The sequence below is a fragment of the Myxine glutinosa genome, chromosome 1 (genome assembly GCF_964187855.1).
Source record: "Myxine glutinosa chromosome 1, kmMyxGlut1.1, whole genome shotgun sequence".
Lineage (NCBI taxonomy): Eukaryota > Metazoa > Chordata > Myxini > Myxiniformes > Myxinidae > Myxine > Myxine glutinosa.
The window spans coordinates 228,951,318-228,977,998 of NC_136261.1; the positions used below are offsets into that span (position 1 = coordinate 228,951,318).

At 41.8% G+C, this 26,681-nt stretch overlaps 1 long non-coding RNA gene across 1 annotated transcript in view; it reads right to left on the reverse strand.

Annotated features, from left to right (window-relative positions):
- Window positions 1-22,824, reverse strand: part of LOC137434944 (uncharacterized) — an 85,078-nt gene extending 62,254 nt beyond the window's left edge. The window contains exon 1 of the long non-coding RNA XR_010985972.2: window positions 22,770-22,824. This is a non-coding gene — a long non-coding RNA (uncharacterized LOC137434944). The remainder of the gene's footprint in view (window positions 1-22,769) is intronic.
- Between the last annotated feature and the right edge of the window lie 3,857 nt (window positions 22,825-26,681).

Consider the following 26,681-nt stretch of genomic DNA (forward strand, 5'->3'; position numbering starts at 1 on the left):
CGGCTTGCGAGTACGGTGACCATACCTTGGGAACCACTTGTCCGATTAATTTCAAACCTTGAAAAGGCACATCCTCGGGTCCCCAGCAATATACCTGGCAAGTTTCAAGTATATCGGACCGGTAGTTGTCGAGAAACAGCGGTCGCATACAGACAGACACACACACAGAGATTGCTGGAATTATAGATAGATTAAAGGTGATGTATGAGGGTGTTGTTCGGGACTGAATCTGGGCTACTTCAATCGCACTAAACGATCGTTACAACTTCCATTTTATTAAAATTGAGGTAAAACCGAAATAACTGGGCAGAGTTTCGTGTTTTATGTTGTTGTTTCGTATGCAGCCTGTGGCGGCTGGGTGCATCATTTTTTTGAAAGCACGTTTGTGCAGCTGATGCAGTGCCCCAATTATCAGTGAGCTGGTACTCAATTTGCCGACCTCAGAAGGATGACAGGCTGAGTCAACCCCCCTGGTGTTCAACGATCGACCGGGATTACAAACTCAGGATCTCTCGGATCCCAAACCAGCACCCTAACCGTTAAGCCAACACCAGGCTACCGTGTTCTATGAACTTTCTTGTTTTGTGAATGTTCTTCTTTTCTTCCTTCTATATTTATTTTATTTTTAATTTGTTTTGCTTTAACTTTATCTAACTTTCGTATAGCCTCTTACCTCGAGTGGATTTATGCCTTGTTCGGGGCGATTTATAAATAAAAAAATATGTAAAAAATGCACAAACCTATGCAGATTATCCAGACAGAAAAAAAATAAAACCCCATACAAGAAAACAATAAGAGATGGTTGTTGTTGGTGTTGTTGTATAAGCACCACACAGTTCTCTCAAACAAGCCCACGGCATGGAGACAGCCGATCAATCTCGCAGGAGCGACCCAGAGATCCACCACATCCAACATGGAGTACCCAAAACTACACAAAGTCTGGGCCGGGAGAGAGGGAGAGAGAGGGAGAGAGGGAGAGAGGGAGAGAGGGAGAGAGGAGAGAGAGAGAGAGAGAGAGAGAGAGAGAGAGAGAGAGAGAGAGAGAGACAAAGAGATAGAGAAATAGAGAGACAAAGAGATAGAGACAAGAGGGACAGGACTGGGCAATGGGGACTGATCGGCACTCTTGACCGTGATGGCGCTGCCCTGACAAATCCAGGCAGAAGGGTAGAATGGAAAAGATTTGGCCCGCGATTTGTGTTGGGGGTACAACCACCATGAAGAGGCAACCCCGATAGTTGCCTACGAGATGGTTGTTTGGTTGAGTGCTACACAGTGCCAAAAATAAATTTCTTGGTAAAAAAAAAAAAAGGTTTTCATAAAATAAGAAAAGTTTTCTTGAAGCAAGAAAATCATGAGAAATTTTTTCTTGCCACAAGAAAACTTTTCTCATGGTATTCTTGTTTCAAGAAAACTTTTCTTATTTTAAGAAAATGTTTTCTTACTAAGAAAATTATTTTTGGCAGTGCAGACTTGCTTCTCCATTGATTGGTATTCGTTTGATTCCCGTAATTTCGCACTCACCAGCCATGCACTTGACAAGCATGTCAAGTATGCCCAACATCTCTCAACATAGGTCGAGCTAGGCCTTTGGCCTGAACCTAAGTACACTGAATTGTGCTGATTTACAGTTTTACAATTTACAAGGCAATACAACAATGTACAGGATCCAACCTTGTATGTGAAATTAAACAAAAGGAGAGGAGAAGGAAGAAAAACATGGGCAGCAAGTGAGGAAGAATTTGACATGTCCACAGGCCAATGCCAAGGACCACCAACACAAAGGGCAAAATGACCTGACCTTGAAAACGATGAAATAAACAAAGAATGACAGACATCTGTTTCCGGCTTAATGCCCCAATAACGAAGACAAATGGCTGATAAAGGTAATACAAATACGGTACATTCCAGGCTCTCATTCAAATCTGGGAAGCACTAAAAATGGATGTAAAAGCAAGTGAAAATTGTACTTTATTTCTTTCATTCCTTTGAGGACTTGACCGACAAATGATGAATTGCGAAAGATGATGGGAATAGAGCCTGTGATGGATGCTGTGAAGAGGAACAGTTTGAGATGGTTTGGTCATGTGTTGAGGAAGGATGAAAGTGACTGGTTGAGAAGAGTGATGGAAATGAATGTGGAAGGAAGTAGAGGACGGGGAAGACCGAGAAAGACTTGGCTAAAGATGGTGGAAGAAGAAATGCGAGCAAGGGGGTTAACAAGGGGAGATGTAGAAAATAGGGCAAAATGGAGAAGATTGTCATGGGGCCCGCAAGGCTAACCCCCGCTCTTGCAGGGAAAATGGCCTTAAAATGCCTGTTGTTTTTTTGTTGTTGTACACCTATTCCTTTGAGGACTTGTGAGAAAAGCTCTCTAACTTTCCTTCCGTAATAGATTGCCCATTCTTGCAGTATCTTATTGCTTTTTTAGGCTGTTTTAATTATTTTTTGAACAATAAACAAGAACTCGAGAACGTTTCCACAGCTTGAAGAGGTGTGGGGGTATAAAAGGTGTTTGGTTTTTCTTAATGATGAAATTAACAGAACGTTGATCAAAGTGTGCTCACTGCTGAGGGAAGAAAGAGAAGCTGACGTTTGGTAGCTTGCTCAAAAACGGCTCAATGTCAACTTTTTACCTTCGTGCAATGATGTTCGTTGACCATGGGTTGATATACAAGGGTGGCCAACAGTTACTGGACAGTAAACCGAATATAACAAATAACTTTTATTTAAAGAACAAAATGTAATTCATAGGAAATGTTCAAACTGAAGGCAAATCATCTCAATATATTACTCCATCCACTTGAGAATATTCACAAAGTTTGGAAAACTGAGGTCAGAGAAAGACCAAGAAGCCTCTGATGTATAACAACCCATTATTGTCCCCCGTCGCACCGCGGAGCGAAAGGGGGACTATGGTTTTCCCCTCCGTCCGTGTGTGCGTCCGTCCGTCCGTCCGTCCGTGCGTGCGTGCATCCATCCGTTCGTGCGTGCGTGCATGCGTGCGTGCGCAAGCGAAGGACCGAATTCTAATTTGGTGTGTGGGTGCAACCCACGTCAAAATCCAAGATGGCCACCGCCATGTATGTCTGAACCTTGTGAGCGGAATATGTTGAAAAATAAGCGAAGTACCAACGTCCAATCTGGTGTGTGGGTGTATCTAGGCACAAGGAAGAACGCCATTGAAAATTGGGTCGCCACGTCAAAATCCAAGATTGGCCGCCACCATATAATGCCTGAACCTTGTGAGCGAAATATCTTGAAAAATAAACGAACTACTAACTTCTAATCTGGTGTGTGGGTGTATCTACGCATAAGGAAGAAGGCTATTGAAAATTGGGTCGCCACGTCAAAATCCAAGATGGCCGCCGCCATGTATGTCTGAACCTTGTGAGCGGAATATCTTGAAAAATAAGCGAGGTACCAACTTTTAATCTGGTGTGTGGGTGTATGTAGGCATAAGGACGAACGCTATTGAAAATTGGGTCGCCACGTCAAAATCCAAGATGGCCGCCTTGCGTCTTCCACTTTGTCAACTCATCACTTCACCGACGGGGGACCTAGGCGTAACGCTTGTCATTTATTTATTGAGCAAAATGATCCAACATTCAATTTCCTTGTCGGAGAAAGTATGTGAACCTCGAGGTTAATCAGCTCAATTAAGGGGGGGGGGGAGGGGGGTAAATTCACTCAGGTGTTTCAATCAATGGAAACACCTGGATAAACGAGGCACACCAAGCAAGGGCTTCCGCTCAGGGTGTGTGTGCTCCATGTGTTAGTTAAGAAAATAACATCCCAGCATTCTTAGGGTCATGTATAAAAATGCTGCACAGGTCTTGTTGCCTATAATTATGGCTAGCATGGCTACAAGAGGAGATCCCCCACTACCCCATCCACAAAGCACATGTGGTTGCCCAATGGTTTGATAAGCATGACACTGATATTATCCATGTGTCATGGCCTTCTCAGTCACCAGATCTGAACCCAAACGAGCATTGATGGAATATTCTGGAACGACGTCTGAGCTAGCTTTTTCCACCTCCATCAAACAGGTGCGAGTTGATTGACTCTCTCCTGGAAGAATGGTGCCGAATCCCTCCTGCAGAATTCCAGACTATGGTGGACTCTAGCCATGGCACAAACAAGCCATACTGGCCGCACGTAGTGGCCGAATGCCATATTGAGTCACTTTACATTGGTGTTTTCATTTTTTTATCCACTACCTGTATATGTTTGGTGTTTTTGTTACCTCCGCCACCAAAGGTGGATGGAAGTTATGCCTGTCTGTCTGTCCGTTTGTTTGTCCGTTTGTTTGTGAACAAGATATCTCAAAAAGTTGTGGACGGATTCAGAGGAAATTTGGCAGAGATCGCGTATGTGACAAGGACGAAATGATTATGTTTTGGTGAAGATCCGATTTTGGATCCAGCTAGTAGAATTTTTAAGTGATTCTTCACCATTGGGTGACAGGGCCAAAAACGATACATAGCAGGATATCTCTAAAAGTTGTGGACGGATTTGGACAAAACTTGGTGGACCGGTTGGGTGTCTGACAAGGACAAATAGATTCGATTTTGGTTAAGATCTGAATATGGATTCGGATATGACAATAATTTAATTTTTTTAAGCGATTCTTCACCATTGGGAGATCAGGCCAAAAACTATACATAGCAGGATATCTCAAAAAGATATGGATGGATTTGGACGAAACTTGTTGGGCAGGTTGTGTGTGACAAGAAAGAATCAATTCGATTTTGGTGAAGATCTGAATATGGAATCGGATATGAGAATTATTTAATTTCTTAAGTGATTTTTCACCATTGAGGATATGGCCAACCAGGTGGAGGTATGCTCTCTACTGAGTGCCGTTCTAGTTGTTATATGTTTATTGCTTGAGATTGGTTTATGGTTTACGCTGTATTGTTACTTGCAAAATCGAAGATTTTAAAAATATATTGGTTAGTCTTGTGCATTATTCTGTCTGTCTAACCACCGTTTAGAGGCCATTTTCCCCCGCAAAGCGGGGGTTGGCCTTTTCGGGGACCATGGTAGTTGTTGTTTTTTGGTCCCCTTTTTGAAGCAATGTTTTATGGCCAGATGCCCTTCCTGACGCCAACCCTTTTTGCCGCCTTCAATGACAAACAGGGAATTACCAGTCAACTGGTACTCAATTAGCCGACCTCGGAAGGATGACAGGCTGAGTCAACCCCCCTGGCATTAATTCGGCGATCGACCGGGATTCGAACCCAGGATCCTAGGATCCTAAGCCGGCACCCTAGCCGCTAGCCCAACACCAGGGATTGTCTGTCTGTCTGTCTGTTGTCTGTAATTCGCCTACAGGTCACAATTTTAAACCAATCTTCACGAAACTTCACCAGATGGTAGAGTTGGTCAAAAGAAAGACGCCTATTGATTTTGAGGTCAAAGGTCAACTTGAGGCCAAATTTCTAAAATTGTCATTTTTTCATCCGATTGACTTGGAAATTGAACAGCATTTGCATATTGAATCACTAAAATGGGAAACCAACTATTTTGGAGGTCAAAAGGTCAAAGGTCAACTCAAGGTCAAACTGGTAATATCAATTTTCATCTGGAAAATCATCAATTTTAATCAAATTGACCCGATCCTCGATTAAGATCATCAATTTTAATCTTCATAAAATGGACAATTTGATGTATCCATGGCAACATTTTTTTGGGGTGGGGGAGGGGTGTATTTTGCACGTATCGTGGTTGAATGACGTCTTCTTGTTTTTATTTATTTTTGATGTTTTATGCATTTTAAAGGTATTTTAAAGTAAAATTGTATTTGTTTAAATTTAACATGATGTGGTGCTTTTATCTTTTTTTGGACATGTAAGTTTTCCATTTTTGTTTTTCGAATAGACGATAAATTGATATGAAATTTTTTTTTTGCTGATAAACATGGTAAATTAATTAGTGATTGCAAACAAATTCTACAAAAGCCTGGTGTTGGCTTAATGGTTAAGGTGGCTGGTTTGAGATCTTCGGGGTGGATTTTGCAAGTATCGTGGTTGCATGACGTCTTCTTGTTTTTATTTATTTTTGATGTTTTATGCATTTTAAAGTAAAATTCTATTTGGTTAAATTTAATATTATGTGGTGCTTTTATCTTTTTTGGACATGTAAGTTTTGCATTTTTGTTTTTCGAATGGAGGATAAATTGATGTAAATTTATTATTTTTTGCTGATAAAACCACCTTTAGAGGCCATTTTCCCCCGAAAGCAGGGGTTGGCCTTTTTCGGGGACCGTGGTTGTTGTTGTTTTTTTGGTCCCCTTTTTGAAGCAATGTTTTACAGCCGGATGCCCTTCCTGCCGCCAACCCTTTTTGTCGCCTTTTTACGACAAACAGGGAATTACCAGTCAACTGGTACTCAATTAGCCGACCTCGGAAGGATGACAGGCTGAGTCAACCCCCCTGGCGTTAATTCAGCGATCGACCGGGATTCGAACCCAGGATCCTAGGATCCTAAGCTGGCACCCTAGCCACTAGCCCAACACCAGGCTCATAAACATGGTGAATTAATTAGTGATTGCAAACAAATTCTTCAAAAGCCTGGTGTTGGCTTAACGGTTAAGGTGGCTGGTTTGAGATATTAGGGTCCTAAGTTTGAGCCCCTGCCATGCCATTGAGATAACACCAGATGGGTTTAACGCAACCTGTCATCCTTCTGAGGTCAGCAAAATGAGTACCAGCTAACCAGCCACGCTCCCAGAAAATGATGCAACCAGCAGCCATAGGCTGCATATGAAACGACGATGACGCCAAATTCTTCAAAAATGTTTTACGGTGAGAACCGTAAGCTCAATCTTTTATTACATCTCAGAAGAAGGAATCCATTGGTGTTAATCTGGACAACAGGCTGCCCACTTAATTTTCCCATGCTGACCAATCCATCCACCTAGCAAAGTATCCAAAAGATCTCATACAATTGTCCCACAATGGTGCTGTGGTTCGGAGGCGCTGGTCCTCGGAAGGAGGACAGGCTCAGTCAACTCACCTGGAGTTATTTGAACAACATGACAGGGACTTGAACTCAGGACCCTAAAATTTCAAGCCAGCCACCTTAACCATCAAGCCAACTTCAGGCTTTCGCGTTATGACGAGGTGTCCTGTCTTGCATGAAGATTAAGTCATTATAATCGAGAAGCTGTTACAACTGTGATATCACATTAGTTAGCATTTCATGATAGTTGTTGGCATTTAAAGTGCCACTGAAAAAGTATGGTCCAATGATTCCCAGGCTGGAAACTGCACTGCAGACTAATTCCCGGGTGGTTTCGTTGCGTTTCCAAAAAGATATGTGGATTCTCAGAGGCATAATAAATCCAATTGTGCCTATTTACAAATCCATTTAGTTTGAAGCTCATCCATCATCTAATCTAACCAAATAATTTTGCTGTAAAGTTGATCATCAAGTTGACTTTGGTTTTTAAACGGTTCACACATTTGATGTCTATGATCTCCATCATCCTCAAGCAATCCATGCAGTAGATGTTGTCGAAATACATTGTATCCATGTGGTTTTGTTCCTGCTCAGGGTTGATTCTGAGCGACTGAAACGTGCAAAGCCCACAAGCGGTTGTGTCGACAACGTCTGGCATATTATGCGTCCAATATTAATATTTATCAAACACCCACTATAAACAACAGCCACCACAAATGTCCCCCTTCTATTAATACCCACTCCATGATCTGGTACATCTATGAATGAAATAAAGGTCGATCACATGACCGAGACTTACTCGGAAAGCAAGCTAGTGAGTGATCTTACAACAATCTACAACTATCGGGGACGCCTCTTTGTGGTGGTTGTACTACCAAATGCAAGTCGGGGGCCAAATCTTCACCAATCTTTCCTGCTGCCCAGATTCGTCAGGGCAGCACGGTCATGGTTAGAGTGCCGATCGGTCCCCATGGACCGGCCCTTTCCCGCTTGCCTCTTCTCTCTCTCTCCCTCTAACTCTGTCGTGGCCCTGACTTTGTGGGGGTACAGCATCCTGGATGTGGGGGATCTTTGGGTCCCTCCTGGGAGATCGATCGGCTGTATCCATGCCGCGGGCTTGTTTGAGAGGCTAAACAACAACAACAACTACAATCTACATTATTTGTCTGAGAAACAAATATATAATGACGAGCATTTTGAACTTGAGAGTGAGAAAACTTGTTCACAGAGACGAGTTTTGTCAGCAGGAGAAGACATTCAACGTATAAAGTCTTGGCAGTCAAAATTAAAGTTGAATGCAGATAAATAATCCCAATAATATAAGTTTTGATTCAACATGTAGGAGTACAATGGTAATCGTAGCAATACGTGTTTATTAGTCAAAATGTCCAGAATTTTATCACAATTAATGGTCCTCAAAGTCTAATGCGCAAGAGTCCTGATAGTCAAAAGGTCAAGGCTATAACGATGTCCACCTTTCCTTTACATCCACCCATCATTTCCCACAAGTATCCCCATCCTCTTAACACACCCGTATATTCACTCCTCGCCATGTCCTCCCATCGCTTCATCACCCCTCCACAGGCAGTCGAGGTGAGGCGTGAGTTCATAAACACTTCTAAACGTGCGAGGCATCACAATGTGCGTCACTGGGGAGCACAAGAGTCCTGGCCTTTTATTGAGCTTCTGCCTCGTGTTAGACCACTCGAGGTCTTCTGCAAGAGCATTAAGACAGTGAAAGTATGCTCCGATTTGGCAGACACCTCCCGATGAAGCCCTACTCTGCTCAGCTCATTCGGACTCTGGTTTCAGACTGATGCCTTACACAAACAAACACTTTGCCTTTTCATCCTGAGTGTATAACGCGCTAATCACGGAGTTACCTCAGAACGGCTTTGAATATATTATTTACATGGGACATAGATCGTCGAGAAAATGGAGCGCAAAAAGTTATGGGCGTCACCTGAACGTCGGTATGATGGCAAAATGTCAGAGGAAACAAGCATTCTGAGTATTGCGCTGTAATACATGTCCCCTACCGGCAGTCTGTCGTCCGGAAAACTGTTGGGGAAATTACCAAAGTTCAAAGTGCCATAACTTTGTCAAAAATGATCGAAACGTCGTGAAGTTCGAACTTAATCTGTAACATATCATGAGGAAACCATGTACCAAGTTTGAAATCATTAGCATTAAGGGTTTAGAAAAAAAAAGTCCGGAAAACTGTTCTTTGCATGACGGATGGACAGACTGACAGACAGACTGACAGACGGAGGGAGGGACGGAGTGCAAGCCTATAGTCCCCTCCGGTGTACACCGGTAGGGGACTAACAAGCATTCTGAGTATTGCGCTGTAATACATGTCCCCTACCGGCAGTCTGTCGCCCGGAAAACTGTTGGGGAAATTACCAAAGTTCAAAGTGCCATAAATGTCAAAAATGATCGAAACGTCGTGAAGTTCGAACTTGATCTGTAACTTATCATGAGGAAACCATGTACCAAGTTTGGAATCATTAGCATTAAGAGTTTAGAAAAAAAAAGCCCGGAAAACTGCTCTTTGCACGACAGACTGACAGACGGACAGACGAACAGACTAACAGACTAACAGACGGAGGGACGGAGTGCAAACCTATAGTCCCCTCCAGTGTACACCGGTAGGGGACTAATAAGCAGGTGGATCCTTCACATATGTTTTCACGTGCAGGTGGTGCCTGATGGGACACTTGTGCCATAAGAATGGTCATCAGTCGGCCCACGGCCTGAAACATTTTCCATTTTTTGCAATTTCTCTGAACTTTTCAATACATTATTTTTTAGATTTTAAATCTTAACCTATAAGCCTTGTATTACCCTCACCAGAGAAGAGAGGATTGCATTTGAGTCCGTTAACTTGGCAAAAAAAAATTTGATAAGTATGTTGATCACTCCGGTTTGTGTGTGTGTTTGTTACTTGCCGGAAAAGATTCCGGCAAGTATGTTGATCGGTTGGTTTGTCTGTCTGTCTGTCTGTTTGTTTGTCTGTTTGCAGCACTACGTCTACACCGTTGCACGTAGAATCAATGTGGGACAGACAAACATCATTAGCCTATTTTATACATACAACATATATATACTAGCGGGGTCACCCGTGGGAATTCCACGGGCATGGATGTGTGTGACATTTCGACATATTGAGTTATATGCTGCACATTCATTTTTACAAAATGGTTACTGGCAAGTCATCAGATCCAGAAATGGTGTGATGAACACAATTTATTTATTTCACATAATATGTGACCCCTCACTCCTCTCCACCTGACACTCTCCTGTCTCCACCTGACACTCTCCTGTCTCCACCTGACACTCTCCTCTCTCCACCTAGCACTCCTCTCCTCTCCAAACCCTCACATCCCTCTCCTTTCCAATCCCTCACCTCTCCAATCCCTCACACTCCTCTCCTCTCCAATCCTTCACACGCCTCTCCAATCGCGCCTCACACTCCTCTCCAATCGCGCCTCACACTCCTCTCCAATCGCGCCTCACACTCCTCTCCAATCGTGCCTCACACTCCTCTCCAATCGTGCCTCACACTCCCCTCCAATCACTCCTCTCCAATCGTGCCTCACACTCCTCTCCAATCACGCCTCACACTCCTCTCCAATCGTGCCTCACACTCCTCTCCAATCGCGCCTCACACTCCTCTCCAATCGCGCCTCACTCGCCTCTCCAATCGGCTTTCCCCGTCTCGTTTCTCTCCTTTTTCTCCCGTCTCGTTCTTTTTCTTGCTCCAAATCGGCCCGTCGGAATCGGAAATCGGCCCGTCTCGCCCGTCGGAATCGGAAATCGGCCCGTCTTGCTTTTGTGCTTGTGCGTAAATAAATTGTGTTCATGACACCATTTCTGGTGTTGGGCTAGCGGCTAGGGTGCCGGCTTAGGATCCTGGGTTCGAATCTCGGTCGATCGCCGAATTAATGCCAGGGGGGTTGACTCAGCCTGTCATCCTTCCGAGGTCGGCTAATTGAGTACCAGTTCACTGGTAATTCCCTGTTTGTCGTTGAAGGCGGCAAAAAGGGTTGGCGTCAGGAAGGGCATCCGGCCGTAAAACATTGCTTCAAAAAGGGGACAAAAAAACAACAACTACCACGGTCCCCGAAAAGGCCAACCCCCGCTTTGCGGGGAAAAATGGCCTCTAAACGGTGGTTTTTACACCATTTCTGGATCTGATGACTTGCCAGTAACCATTTTGTAAAAATGAATGTGCAGCATCTAACTCAATATGTCGAAATGTCACACACATCCATGCCCGTGGGATTCCCACGGGTGACCCCGCAAGTTTGCATTGACGTTCGTCGATGGACTCGTTCGCCCGTCTCATTCGTTTTCTTGCTGCATCCTGTTCAAGTCTGCGTTCTTCATCGATCGTCTCATTCATTTTGGAAATAGAAGTTTCCACGCAGCGCATGAATTGTCACGATCCTCAAGAGGAATTTGTCTCGTAATCATCAAATGATAAATGGCAAGTAAATTATATTGTGGAAAATTAAAGATTTCAAATAAACCTATTTAAAGTGTATTCGCACATAACTAATTTTAAAAAACGAAGAAATATCTCTCGGTAATTTCCTGAAACATATTTTACTTCCGGCTAATAATGTTGAATTAAATAAAAACGAAGAAATATATGTCGGCATCATTGTTGACGTTTTTGTGACGACTGTCATCAAACGAAAAAGTAATATATCTTAACGGAAAAGCAAAAGCGAATTTTTAATATATATCGACACGTTGCCGTCGGTGTCATGTTGGGCGGTGTATGATACACCATGACGCGATTTTTAAAAATATATCTCTGCATTTTCCCGCGTGTGTGGAATGTTCTCAATTATTGCTGACACCGAGTCCAAAACCATCGATAAAAATGAAATCATATGGTGAGTTAGATTGGAGATAAAGGCGTGAGAGAGACTCAATGGCCTTGAAGTTGAAGTTACAGGCGTTTGAGAATTCATTTCGTTCTATAAACGGCAACTTTCATTGGATTTCCTTCCCGTTTTTTTTCAACCGAGTCGAAAACTATGTTAGCGACTGTGAAAAATGAAATGATATATCGAATTTTTAATATGTATCGACACGTTGCCGTCGGTGTCATGTTAGGCGGTGTATGATACACCATGACGCGATTTTAAAAAATATATCTGCATTTTCCCGCGTGTGTGGAATGTTCTCAATTATTGCTGACACCGACTCTAAAACCATCGGTAAAAATGAAATCATATGGTGAGTTAGATTGGAGATAAAGGCGTGAGAGAGACTCAATGGCCTTGAAGTTACAGGCATTTGAGAATTCATTTCGTTCTATAAACGGCAACTTTCATCGGATTTTCTTCTCGTTTTTTTTCAACCGAGTCTAAAACTATGTTAGCGACTGTGAAAAATGAAATGATATATCGAATTTAAAATAGATATCGACACATTGCCGTCGGTGTCATGTTGGGCGGTGTATGATACACCATGACGCGATTTTAAAAAATATATCTCTGCATTTTCCCGCGTGTGTGGAATGTTTGTGGAAAATTAAAGATTTCAAATAAACCTATTTAAAGTGTATGCGCACATAACTAATAAAAAAAACGAAGAAATATCTCTCGGTAATTTCCTGAAACATATTTTACTTCCGGCTAATATGTTGAATGAAATAAAAACGAAGAAATATATGTCGGCATCATTGTTGACGTTTTTGTGACGACTATCATCAAACGAAATAGTAATATATCATAACGGAAAAGCAAAAGCGAATTTTTAATATATATCGACACATTGCCGGCGGTGTCATGTTGGGCGGTGTATGATACACCATGACGCGATTTTAAAATATATATCTCTGCATTTTCCCGCGTGTGTGGATTGTTCTCAATTATTGCTGACACCGAGTCTAAAAGTAAAACCATCGATAAAAATGAAATCATATGGTGAGTTAGATTGGAGATAAAGGCGTGAGAGAGACTCAATGGCCTTGAAGTTACAGGCCTTTGAGAATTCATTTCGTTCTATAAACGGCAACTTTCATCGGATTTTCTTCCCGTTTTTTTTCAACCGAGTCTAAAACTATGTTAGCGACTGTGAAAAATGAAATGATTTATCGAATTTGATTTGAAATAAAACTGGGGGAGAGCAAGACACCACGGGCCTACAAAACAGGACTCAAAGCTATGCGAGTTAATAAAATGGTGGATATTTGTTTATAGCCACTCCCAGAATGGGTGGAGCTATGGGTGGAGCTACTCTGCAAACCGAGTAAGCCACACCCCGGACAGACACCCAACAGATAGACAGACAGACAGACAGAATCATCTACGGCTATTATAATATAGATGTATATAAATTGCACACATATTTGTCTTGCCCTGGAATAGACTGCCCAATTGATGACGTCATCGGTCACGTGGTTCGGCCGCCATCTTGGAAAAACCGAAAAACTTTGCACCTCTATATCTCCGAAAGTGCTGAACAGAAAAAATGGAGACATGGCTCATTGTAAAGAACTCTCCATGGGGAATAAAATATGTTAATGATGACATCATCGGTCACGTGGTTCGGCCGCCATCTTGGAAAAACCGAAAAACTTTGCACCTCCATATCTCCGAAAGTGCTGAATAGAAAAAATTGAGACATGGCTCATTGTAAAGAACTCTCCATGGGGAATAAAATATGTTAATGACGTCATAGGTCACGTTGTTCGGCCGCCATCTTGGAAAAACCGAAAAACTTAGCACCTCAATATCTCCAAAAGTGCTGAATAGAAAAAATTGAGACATGGCTCATTGTAAAGAACTCTCCATGGGGAATAAAATATGTTAATGATTACGTCATTGGTCACGTGGTTCGGCCGCCATATTTGTACTAAATGGCCGATAAAAAAGTAAATTCCGGCAAGTCCTCGGTCTCTGACCGATTTTGCATTTGTCTGTCTGTCCGCTCACTTATACTTGCCCATAGGTCACAATTTTAAACCGATTTTCACGAAATTTCACCAAATGGTAGAGATCGTGGTCCGTCAAAATCCTATTTATTTTTTAGGTCAAAAGGTCAACCACTTTTTCCAGATTTCTAAAATCCTCAATTTTCATCCGATTCACTTGAAATTTGAATCGGATTTTCATATCGGCTAACTGAATTCAACCACCAACTATTTTTGAGATCAACATAGGCCAAAAGGTCAACATAGGTCAAAAGGTCAACAACCTTTTTTAATTTCTAAAATCCTCAATTTTCATCCGATTCACTTGAAATTTGAATCGGATTTTCATATCGGCTAACTGAAGTCAACCACCAACTATTTTTGAGATCAATATAGGCCAAAAGTTCAACATAGGTCAAAAGGTCAACAACCTTTTCAAATTTCTAAAATCCTCAATTTTCATCCGAATGACTTGAAATTTGAATAGGATTTTCATATCAGTTAACTGAATTCAACCAAAAACTATTTTTTTTGAGGACAACATAGGTCACAGGGTCAACATAGGCCAAAGGTCAACATAGGCCTAAGGTCAACCACATTTTTTAGAATTTCTAAAATCCTAAATTTTCATGCGATCGACTTGAAATTTGAATAGGATTTTCATATCAGCTAGCGAAATTCAACCAACAACTATTTTCGAGATCAACATAGGCCAAAAGGTTAACATAGGCCTATGGTCAACCACTTTTTTCAAGTTTCTAAAATCCTCAATTTTTATCCGATTGACTTGAAATTTGAATAGGATTTTCGGATCAGTGAACTGAATTCAACCACCAACTATTTTTTAGATCAGCATAGGCCAAAAGTTCAACATAGGCCAAAGGTCAACAACCATTTCAAATTGCTAAAATCCTCAATTTTCATCCGATTGACTTGAAATCTGAATAGTATTTGCATATCAACTTACTGAAAGCAACCACCAACTATTTTTGAGGTCAACCTAGGCCAAAAGGTCAGCATAGGCCACATTTCTAAAATTGTCAATTTTCATCTGATTAACTTAAAATTTGAAGACTATTTGCAAATAAGGTCACAGAATTCAAACACCAATTATGTGTGAGATCAAACGGATGCTCTACGAAGTGCCATTCGACTTTGTTCTCTTTGCTAAGTGTCGCTCTATGAGTGATTTTTCATTTGTCTGTGTGTCTGTCTGTCTGTTTGTTTGTCTGTTAATCCGCACAGAATAAATATAATGTTCTCTGCAACCGTTGGATCCGATTGACAGGAAACTTTCACCATAGGTGCACCTCCTCCTGTAGAATATTTTAATGATAATTATGATGTCATAGGTCACGTGGCATGGGCGTCATCTTGGAAAAACGAAAACGTAGACTCTATATCTCCAAAACCGCTCCATCGAAAAAAGTGAAACATGGCTCATTGTCAAGTACTCCCCTTGGGGAATAAGTTAAGTTAATGATGATGCCTTCATTATGACGTCATAATTCGTCAAGGAAAATACTTTATCCGATCAGTATGAATTTTTTTTCTGTCTGCAACTGTTTGTCTTATGGACACGGAATTTTCAAAACTAGTGAGGTACCCGTGCTACACATGGGTGGGAGACCAGAAGCAAAAAGACAATGCAGAAACGGTGAATGCTAAAGCATGAAACCAATAAATTCCACATTCCTTCAGTCACACGTCAGACATTGACAGCAAGTTCGTGAAGGACTTCCACGAAAAACATACCCGTTTGCAAACAAACAGGTACGTGTGTTCCATACCCAGTCAGCGGCGAATCTGCACATGGGGATCTGCGAATGTCACGTTTAGAAAGTAGAAACCATCATGGCATTCCATCATTCACTTGAACTCGATATCTCTTTTTTCATTCCAAACAGCATAACTCCAATCACAAATTAAATAACATTAATATAAAAAATAAACTTTTAACAACATTCGTGACATAAACAAATATTTAAATCCTGATGTGAAGTTCCATATGGTTGGGTGAATACAATTACGAATTCAAAATCGTAATTGTATTCACTCAATTCCAATCATCAATTGATACTTTAACAAAACGATTAACACGATTAACGTTTAACGATTTAACATTACGATTGAATGACGGTTGTATTGGGATATTATCAAACCCGTGCATTGCCGTCATCTGTCCACTTCCGGATTCGCTGCAGGTTCGTAATTCTCATCAAAATCTAAACAGTATTTGTAGAATTTCAACAAAAGCCACATGACCGTTCATATCGGTAAATATTATTCCTTCGTGTTTGGAAAAACTGGAAAATTGGAAAACTTGGAAAAACAATATAGCCTATTTTACTCCAGGGGGGTCCTAGGATTACCCACCCAAAATATCGTTGCGAACGGTTCAGCCGTTTTTGCGGTACCTTCGAACGGACAGACAGACGGACGGACATTTGGTGAATTACAGTAAGATAGGAGCGCCTCCTCCTGCAGAATTTTTTTAATGATAATTATGATGTCATAGGTCACGTCGTACAAGCGCCATCTTGGAAAAAACAAAAAACGTTGCACCTCTATCTCAGAAACCACTCCATGGGAAGAATTGAAACGTGACTCAATCTAAAGAACTCGGCAGCCATATTGGACCACGTGGTCTGGCAGCCATATTGGATTTAAAAAACAGAAGAGTTAGTTAATGGACAAACCCACGCGCACAGCAGAACGTTGCGGTTATTTAAATCGGAGCACCTGTCCCAAGGATGAAACAAACTACCCCAGCTGTGCTGACAAGCGCAACATAGCTCAACTAGATCATCCCTCAATAGAGAACATACATCTGCCAATGCTAAACAGTTGACATTTTGTATCCCAATGATAAGCCAGATCTGGATTCGGACCTGAAACAAAATCTAATCTCTTGTTCTTGTCACATTACCAACTCATCCACCTACCACCTAGTTTTGTCATCCACAACTTTTTGAGACATCGTGCTATACATCAGTTTTGGCCCTATCACTGAGTGGTGAATAATCACTTAAACTAGAACGGCACTCAGTGGAGAGCATATCTCCACCTGGTTGGCCATATCACTCAATGGTGAGGAATCACTTTTTCTTTTTTCTTTTTTTTGGTATACTGAATCGAGGCTCGTGAAAGAGCTAACATTTATTTCACAAACAAATCAACCAGACAAACAAAATATACAAAAAGAGGGAGCGGAAGACAAGATGGGGAGAGAAGGGGAAGCACACAACCACAACATTTGAGAGCAGGGAGAAGTGTGGGAGGGAGAGGGCTTGGGGGCAGGAGGCGTGGGAAGGGGAGGGGGGGGTGGGGGAGGGAGAGGTATAAAACACAAGGGGACCGAAATTAGCGGGGGTAGAAAAGATCAAGGTTTTGGATGGGGGAGGATAAGAGATGGTGGTGAACAGCTGTTTTAAAGACCTGGAGGGTGGAGTGGGATTGAAGAGAGTGAGGGAGTTTGTTCCAGAGGCGGGAGAAAAGAGGAATGAAGGAGTGAAGGTGAGCAGAAAGTCTTGATTTTGGCAGTTTAACCATAAGAGGGTTGCAGGCAGATCTTGTGCGACCTGTAGGAATATTTGGGGGACAGAGCCCAGAGAGGGCTGGGGGGGGGGGGGCAAGGCCAGAGAGGAGTCGGTAGAAGACGGAAAGACCACCAACCTGCCTGCGGTGAGTGAAAGGCCCTTGGAGTTAGCTTCATCGCGGGAGATTCCAATGATTCTGAACGCTTTGGTTTCAACAGCGTGAAGACGGGCTAGGTGTGAGGCAGGAGCACCAGACCAGAGGGGAGAGCAGTATTCCATAGAGCTGTGGATGAAAGCCTTGTATGTGGTGAGGAGCTCAGGTGTGCCAAGGAAGGACTTCGCACGACGGAGGATGCCCAGTCGGCGACTGGCTTTGGAGGCCAGATTTGAAATGTGGTTTTCCCAGGAAAGATCATGGCAAATAGTGAGACCCAAAAGCTTGAGTGACACAACTTCTTGGAGAGGATTATTCAGAAAGTGGATGGGAGGGTTTTCCAGTCGGTCTTTTCGGAGAGACATCGTAAGAGTGTGAGATTTATCAGGATTGAAAGACATGTTCCATTTGTTTGCCCAGTCTGTGATTTTGTCCAGGTCTGCAGAGAGTGAGGAGGCTGCAGACTGCCGATCTGAGGGATGAGGAATGGAGCGACAGAGAGTAGAGTCGTCAGCAAAGAAGGGGGGAAATTCTAGGATTACCCACCAAGATTACCAAGAGAAAACAACCCTTAAAAAATTATATAATTCTCATATCTGAATCCATATTCAGATCTTCACCAAAATCGAATCGATTCTTCCTTGTCACAAACCCAACTGGTCCACCAAGTTTCGTCTAAATCCATCCACAACTTTTTGAGATATTCTGCTATGTATCGTTTTTGGCCCTATCTCCCAATGGTGAAGAATCACTAAAAAATTCTAGTAGCCGGATCCGAATCCTCACCAAAATGTAATCATTTCGTCCTTGTCACATACGCTACATCTCTGCCAAATTTTGTCCGAATCCGTCCACAACCTTTTGAGATATTTTGTTCACAAACAAACAAAAACAAACAAACAGACAGACAGACAAACAGACAGGGGTGAAAACATAACCTCCATCCACCTTTGGTGGCGGAGGTAAAAATTCTCAGATGCAGATCCGGATTCAGTTCTTCACCAAAATCGAATCTTTTGTCCATGTCACATACCCAACATCTCTACCAAATTCCATCTGAATCTGTCCACAACTTTTTGAGATATCCTGTTCACAAACAGACAGACAGCCAGACAGGTGAAAACATGACCTTTATCCACCTTTGGTGGGGAAGGTAACAATACGTGAAAAGGGTTGAAAATTACCCAAAATCAATTTCTTCATTACACAAGCAGAAGAAACAGAAAAGGGTCCTTGGTCTGTCCAGCTCATCTGGGGTGCCCCATTACCCAGCAGCTTGCTATCGCTTGCCAAGCCAGTAGTTCCTCACCAACGGTTTCGTTGGAGTGCTTGATTGAGTGCAAAAGCCACTTGGCGAGTGTTCTACAATCAACATTTTGTTTTTCTATGAGCCTCATCTATGTATACATCAAAAAAAAAAAAAAAAAAAAAAAAAAAAACTTGATACCTGAACACACCAATGAAAGTGCTGGAGGTGTGTTGCATTATACCAATCAGCTATTCCTAGTACTAGTAGGTGCACCTAGTCCTAGTGTATGCTTTATTAAATCAGTGTAACATTGGATAACATTGGATTGGACTTGGCTAAAGATGGTGGAAGAAGAAATGCAGGCAAGGGGGTTAACAAGGAGAGATGCAGAAAATAGGGCAAAATGGAGAAGATTGTCATGGGGACCGCAAGGCTAACCCCTGCTGTAGCAGGGAAAATGGCCTTTAAAATGCATGTTGTTGTTGTTGTATTGGATACAGTTATTGCATTAATGCATTTTCATGTATTCGTGTTTTTGAGGGATGTTTTGGCCCTAAATATTTTTTGTGCCCGGGGCCCCAAAAAATCTTAATCCACCTCTGCCTCAGAGTAGTTCAACAGGAAAATATCTGCCAGAAGAAGCACACGTGAAATAGAGATGGAAAGACTATACCAAAATTCTATACAAATGAAATAGCAATTATGATGGCAACCTTCAAAGAAAGATAATATGAACAAGAAGCAATATTGATAGAATGTGAGGTACGTAGAGCCCTAAAAGAGCTGGGAAATGGAAGTGCACCAAGATAACGATGAAATTCCAATATAACTCTTTAAGGTAGTTGGGGAGGAGGCAATCAAAATTTTAACAGCCATTTGTACACAGATCTGTAGCAGGATTGTATGGTCTAAAAGGTGGAAGCACTCAGTCTACATAACAATTGCCAAAGAAAGTGATGCAAGAGAATGTTTAAATATCCGAACGATTGTCTTGATTTCACATGCTAGCAAAATATAACTAAGAATCACTCAACACAGAATAGAAGACTTCTTTCGGCGAAAATGCCTGTTGTTGAGGAAGCAGGTTTCACAAGAGGAAGAGGTACTCTAGATCAAATTGAAATTTTGAGGTGGATCATGGAAAAAGCCAAAGAATATCAAAGTAAGGCATATCCCTGTTTTATACTATACTTGGAGGGGTACTCGGCATTTCCTATTGTTGTTCTAATCCTGTTGGCATTTTGAAAGAAAATCAAATTGTTGTTTTTTTCCCCCTATTTTTTTGTGGGCTTAAAACACTTCCCTACACCAACTAAGGAATGGGATCGGGGCTCATTTAATATTACCATTCACATAGTTACAAATGTTTAGGCACTACAGAGCGATATAAAAAGAATCCCCAAAAAAAAATTTCTTCTTCTTTTTTTTCAACATTTTCAAAAAATGTTTTTGCCTAAAACGCTCCCAGGCACTCTCCAATGAAGGTCTGAAATTTGACAAAGATACGTTTGGTCCTCTCTGAGAAAAATGGTGACAGACAGACATCTCTTATGGCTTATGGTATTAGATAACAAAGCTTTCAATGGTGTTCATCATGAATTGATGTGGATTATGCTGAGAGGAAAGGATATGTCAGAGCATCTGAAACATCTGATAGGAAGCCTGTACATGAAACAGGAAGCTACAGTATGAACAGAGTATGGAGAGACAGAATGGTTTGAAATTGGAAAAAGGATCAGACAAAGTCCATTCTTCCCCTTACTTGGTCAATCTCTATAATGAGTCCATCATGAGAAAATCAAACTTGGATGACATAGAAGTAAATGAAGATGTATGACAATCGAAGGTATGCTGATGATACAACTATGTTGGCAGAAAGTAAAGATGACTTGATGAAGCTGCTGCAGACAGTGAAGAAGGAAAATGAAAAAGTAGTTTATTTAAACTTTAAAAAGACTAAAATCTTATCAACTGAGAAGTTTGAGGTGTATAGATTGGGAAACGTTGACGTGGAAATAATGGAAAGTTTCATCTTCCTGGGTTCCAAGATTGAAGAGACTGGAAAATGTGGAAGATAAATGAATATATCGTCAGCGTTGGGGCGAACAGCAATGTCAGGATTGACAAAAATGTGACAATACAAACCAAGAGGAAGGAGGCTGGAACACATGGCGCTGGCATTTCCAGTTACAATTTATGGATTTGAGTCGTTGACAATGAAAAACAAGAAAGCAGATCGACAGTTTTGAAATGTGGTGTTGGAGACGAATGTTAAAAATTCCATGGACTGCATTTATCATTATCGATGTGAATACGGAAAATGTTTTTTGTCGAAATCAAAAACAAATTGCCAGGTTCTTGGCGATTAATATGGTACCATTCTCAGCTCTATGCAACCATTGCTTTGGCAGGTGATGTAAAACTGATACACCAATATTAGATCTTATACAAATACATAATATACACATACACCTGTGCCATACTATATTTACAGAGCGTTACTGCTGCCGAATCCGTTTCTTGGCAAGGGTGATGCTGGGTGGTTTGCCATTGCCTTCGCAGCATTGGTCGTCAGTGCCCTATCCTTTTAAAATGCTGAGCGTTAAGGACAAAGGCAAAACAATATATGATAACATGTATGGATACATCACAACAATAGTAGGAATTGTATGTGACCTATCTGTTTGAACGAACAACCTATCTGTTGACCCAATGTTGGTTCATGGCAAATTCCAGCCGAAGATGGATGTCTTTACAATAAGGAGCAAAATCGACCAAAAGTGTTGGACCAGAGAAAGAATTTAACAATTTTGTTTTACCAAAATAGGTTTAAAATTTATTTTTTTACCAAATATAAATATATAATGAAGAACTTTTCTTGCTGGTGAAGGTACAATGTCAATCTGCATCGAACAATGGACAAAATCAACAGCATGTTGATCGAAGGATGCTAACCGCCATGGGAAGCAAGGAGAAGCCGATGTTCCGGGCGTTAATCCTTTGTCGAAGCAAAAGAGATGGACAAAGTGTTAATGCCAGAAACGTCAGCTTCTTGCGTCTCACTGTGGTTAGTATACCTCGATCAACATTCTGACGAGTTCATCCAGTGTAAATGTATACCTTTCACAGGTACAAGCAAGCAGGTGGAGCATTCAGCCTACACGGTCTTTTTCCGTTTCAAGAAAGCAGGTTAGTTTTAAGGCTCCGAAGAATAGAAGCCGGCAAGGTAGTTAACGGATCACAACATAATCACACCAAACATGTATACATATCAGCTGTCTTAACAAAAAGGTGCTCTTTGCCTTCCCAGTGGTAGCTACAGTGAGGACTATAGTGAGGGCAGGAATTTGCAATTTGTTGAGGGTGCCGGGCAATAACTCGCCTAGTCTTCACAAAATAAAATATAAAGGGATCTTAAAAATCCACCAACTGCGGCTAGTACATGGGACACCTGGCGCAATGTCCATCAGAGGAGAGGAAACACTTTGTGATGTAACGCCCAGCCTGTGACGCACCAATTCAACAATTCATAGTCTGTTTCAGAATCCAACACAAGCAAAGGTGATTGCGCTACTCCTGCACAATCTTGTCGGATGTTTAAAATATAGGAAGGTGAAGCCGATACCTTTAAATGTGTAAATATGAACAAGTGCGCATTTCATAAACACACATAATAAAGAAAAAGGCGCTACCATTGTTGAGTAAGCGCAGAACACTGAGGATATAGCGATCAAATGGTTGAGAAACTCTAGGTCATATATATATATATATATATATATATATATATATATATATATATATATATATATATATATATATATATATATACACACACACACACATATAAAAGCATAATGATGAAAAGTAAGCATGATTTTGTGCTATTATTATTCCAGTCTATATGTCTATATGCGGAGTGCTTACCGGCCAAGGGGGCTCTCCAGGTCTTCAGATGATCGCCAGCCCAAGCGCTCAGATTGTTCTCTTTGCATCAGCTGGAGAAGGCAACACAGCGAGAGAACACATCTTGCACTCGATTCTATCGATATGTACACAACTTCCAAAACGAGAATGTTATCACATGCTGAAAATGATCAACCATGCTGCGCCCTTTATGCGGACCGATAAATGACGCAGTGGCATCATCTTGAACAACAGGTATTAAACACTCACCTGCCTGTGTCCAATAAATAAACAGAATAACGTTTATTGTGTTGCCTGGTGACGTAGAAATGTTTTTAATAACCTGAACATACCCGCAGCGGTAGAAAGCCGATGCGTGAAAATCACGACGATGCCGGTAACAAGGATTCCGCGTCTCAGGTTCGGCGCGGCGGACACAGTGGGCTTGGCGAGGAAGCTGCGGGCACCGCGTGGTCCGTCCAGGCTACTCTACGGCGCGATATGCGCCCCTTCCGACCGGGCAGAACTCAGGGCAGGGCTCACTGTGGCGCGGCGTCACGTCGCCATGGCTACAGTGAGGAGGGAGCGATTTTAGTTTGAACATTCTCCACTGCGTGCAGCACGAGGGGTGAAGGCCAAGTGCACGATGGCGTGTACGCATTGTGGTCAACTTGTTCAAGCGATGAGCAATCCGCTCGGTAATAAATTATCTATTAATTTACCAACTGTCCGAAGGCATGATGTGGACGTCCACTGAGCGCACTCACCATGGACGTCCACCCTTGGTCCAATTCCCGACCCAACTTTAAAAACTGTCGGATTGGTCGTTCACATGCAGGGCGTTCAATCACAAAGTGTGCCGTCCTTCAGATGGACGTTTAGTGGGATGGCCATTCTGCTCGCAATAAAGATCCCGATTCGCGAGGAATACACAAAGTTATCGCCGCCATCACCTTGTACAAATTCTAAATATCCGACCTAAAAAAGTCACAGCTTCAGTAGAATGCCACATCTGGGAAGTCAGTTCATTAATAAATAAAAATAAAATAAAATAATAAAAACTTTGTCCAACTAGAGCAATGCGACTGTGTCGCCAATATGCCTCCGCATAGTCCCACAACAGGTACATGCCCTCGTTCACCGTCCTAAAAATAAACAAGTTTGATTTAAATCCCTTCAGCTGTTCTCAAGTATCACATTTTCACCAGCCATGGCAGGTTTCACATCGATCAGTTAAGCGGTTTCAGAGAAGGGATTTTGTAAATATCGGCTTTCAAGCTAATATGGCTGCCATACCACATGACATATGACATGAAAAATGTACACACTGCATATGTATTGGTAGGGGAACACGTTTATGGAAGTTTCGTGTTGATCAGAAAAGGTTCATTTTTCTATCCAAGATGGCTGCCAAACCACGTGACCTACGACATCATTTTCAAACTATATGCATAAATGGTGTTAGATGATATTTGTAAAATTTAGCATCGATAGCGTAAGTGGTTTCAGAGCTATAATTATTTAATATTTTCCTTCAGCCCAATATGGCTGCCACACTGTGACCAATGATGTTTTCATATTCATCTTTTAATCGCCATGCCAAGTCAATGACACACAAAGTTTCGAGTCAACCAATTTGGTGGTTTGGGAGAAAATGTTTTTTGAAAGGTTTTAGGTTAAATCCAATATGGCTGCCAAACCATGTAACCTATGACGTCGTAAATTTCATATTTCAATACAAATGGGTCATAGATCATGTGCATGCAATTTCAGATTTTTAGGATAATGAATTCGATTAAAACATTTTTGGCTGGTAAACCTCTTCACCTATGTCATCATTATCAGGCTTTTGTTCCCCATTGGAAGTTCTTGACAATTTGCCAAGTTTCAAATTTTTCCATTCAGCGGTTTCCGAGAAATACATTTTTAATTATTTGCGTTTAATCCAAGATGGCTGCCATACCACGTGACCTATGACATCACAATTGTCATAAAAACATTCTGCATAGGTCTACCCTGAAAGTTTCGTCTCAATCGGACATGTGGTCGCTGAGAAAAACGAGGTTTAGCCCAGACGGACGGACGGGCGGACAACCCGAAAACAAGAATTCAATTATATAATTTCAGCGCGCTGGTTGCATCATTACTGAGGTTGCCCCTGCAGTTTAAGAAAGGAATTTTGAACAGGGGACCAGTGCATACAGAAACTGCCAACTATATTTGAAAGGCATCTTGGAATATTTAACTTCCACCAACTAATGCCAGCTTACACATCCATGATCCATCCATTGATGCAACTAGATCCATCCCCAGGGAGTGCAACCGAACCAAGGCGAAAAGGAGCTCAAAGTTGAGTCCGCTACCACCTGCGCCAGACTGGTAGGATCCAATTAAATGTGAAAACGTAACATCAATAAACTCAACCATGAATATGGAGATCATTCGCCAAAATACTATGAAGCACGACTTATGGTGATGGCGCCGAGGTTCAAACCACAATTCCTGCATGGCTGCATCTCTCTTGCATCACTTGACCAGATGACATCATAACACAGGCGGTGCCAAGCAGGCGATTTCTTGTCTCAATAGCGGCGCCTTGTGGACCAGGTACGCTGCTGTCTCTACCTACTTGTGGCACGCCCTGGAGGCTGGAAGTGGACACCCTGCAGACACCCGTGCATTCCCGGCACGACTGGGGAGACATGATCGCATCAAATGGACGATGCTCACCCTATTATAATTTATTTAATATAATCTGAGTTCCCTTGCAAGGAACTTCAATGCAGGAGGAGACCAGGTGGCCCATCAATGCCTGTGTCTGTGTGTGCGTCTGTGTGTCTGGGTCTGCGTCTGCGTCTGCGTCTGCGTCTGTGTCTGTGTCTGTGTCTGTGTCTGTGTCTGTGTCTGTGTCTGTGTCTGTGTGTAGCCATTTTCCCAGAGACGGCTGAACAGATCTTCATCAAACTTTTCCAAGGTTCATCAGAGTGCCAGGGAGTGCTTTCAGCTAAACAATTAATTTTGAAATAAAAAATTTTTGTTTTTTGGATTTTTTAAATCATTCTTATGTAAAAGTTAATTCCTTTGTGCGTACCGGGTACCCCTGCTCATCCTTTATATGCACGCTGCACGTAAAGCCAGGAAGTGGTACGTACCATTTTTAGGTCATCTCATCTCAATCTTGAAGAGATAACCTTATAAAATGGGTCATGATGTCTAAGTCCATCCGTCAGCTTTTTGCTCTTCTTTCTCCTCCCCTAATCACTTGGCTGATTGTTTTCAAACTTGACACATGACTACAAGACAGTAGCCACACAATCGCTCGGGCTTCGATTTCGGATACGTCGACCTATACAAGCAAACACACAAACATACAGACAGACAGAACCACAAACGCAACTGACCAATATTCTTGAAAAATCTTCGATTTTGCGAGTAACAAGAAGACGTCATGCGTAGCACGATACTTGCAAAATCCAAACCCCTCCCCCCCCCCCCCCCACCAAAGTTTTCCATTGATACAGAAAATTGTCCATTTCATGAAGATTAAAATTTACAATCTTGATCAAAGCTCGGGTCAACAGGATGAAAAGTGACGATTTTTCAGATGAAAAATGATGATTTTGGAAGGTCGACCTTGAGTTGACCTTTGACCTCAAAAATAGTTGGTTTCCCAATTTAGTGACTCGATATGCAAATGCTGTTCAATTTCCAGTTCAATCGGTTGAAAATTGATGGTTTTTTCAGATGAAAACTGATGATTTTGGAAGTTTGACCTTGAGTTGACCTTTGACCTTTTGACCTCAAAAATAGTATGTTTCCCAATTTAGTGACAATATACAAATGCTATTCAATTTTCAAGTCAATCGGATTTAAAATGGCGATTTTAGAAATTTGACCTCCAGATGACCTTTGACCCCAAAAACAATAGGCTTC